The following is a 1,242-nucleotide window of genomic DNA, read 5'->3' on the forward strand; positions in this document are numbered from 1 at the left end:
ACTTACGGGAGTTTGCTGTTTATGTAAGTAATCGGACGACATCGTACTTAACGTGGAAACGAATATGACTGTAAAATAGAGAGCGGAGTTGCTCAATGTCTTATACCAGGGAAGGTGAAAATAATAATAACAAAAAAAAAAAAACCTCTTGGGTATTAATAACCATTTCAGCCGTATTTTAGTTCTTTATTACTGTACTACTAACGGTTTCGTGGCGTTAAAGCGACATCTTCAGGTGACGTATGGTTAAAACATTAGAGCGGAAAAGCTCGGAATCTTTTTTCCCAACATACGTTGACCGTCAAATACAAAACACCGCTAAAAGACGGTATTATCTGAAGATGTGGCTTTAAAGCCGCGAAACCCGTAGTGGTACAGCAATAAAGGACCAAAATACAGCTGAAGCGGTTATTAATACCCAAGATGAGTACTCATAGCAGTGGTTGTCCCAACTGCAAGGTTGTCTGCAAAAAGAAATACATTTTATTTGTGCTGAAGGCAAGTTTGAGTTATACTGTGGAAGAGGCGATCTGTCAGTGGTATTTCAGGCTTTCCCGCTTGTGACGAGGAAGATGCAAAAATATTGTTCAGAAATTTGGATACATATTTTTTCTGCAATCTGCAGACTTCAACCTGTCCACTACAAAGACGCCACTGTGATTTTAAAACCAAAAGTGCATTTTTCGTAAAACACAGCTCGTAACTTCACTGCTGACTACATTAGTAACAGAAATCGTAGTTTACTTATTTTCGGATACAGATTTTAGCCCGGTATCCTGGTGATAGAGCTTTTTAAACATTTAGTACAAACGGTACTTCGTTCGTCTCACGAAGTCCGTTACTCCCGTGCTTCTGCCTCTTTACAACTTGAATAAGTGAGCCAAAGTCATGGTACGTGAAACACCTTCTAGATATCACAGAAACACGTCTGGTCTGAACTACACACTGCGCATACTATGGATTAAAAGCATCACTGGGTCTTCCTCGTTCTCGACCTCTTGTATCCGTTCGCTCGCCTACAGTCAATTATTGTTCACTTTCTGTGTTGTCTGCCTTAATGAACATATGCAGATTTACTTGCCACTGTGTGAGATGAGCTGTTTCCAGATGTTCACTGCACTCAGTTCCCATCCCAATTTTGGCCGGCCGCTGTAACACAAACATTCACATGCACTAACTCACACGGCAAACAAAATGACAGCATTTATTAGTGGGGAGAATTGTTTGCACCTCGTGGCTGGC

This window comes from Schistocerca cancellata, chromosome 8, assembly GCF_023864275.1.
Source record: "Schistocerca cancellata isolate TAMUIC-IGC-003103 chromosome 8, iqSchCanc2.1, whole genome shotgun sequence".
Lineage (NCBI taxonomy): Eukaryota > Metazoa > Arthropoda > Insecta > Orthoptera > Acrididae > Schistocerca > Schistocerca cancellata.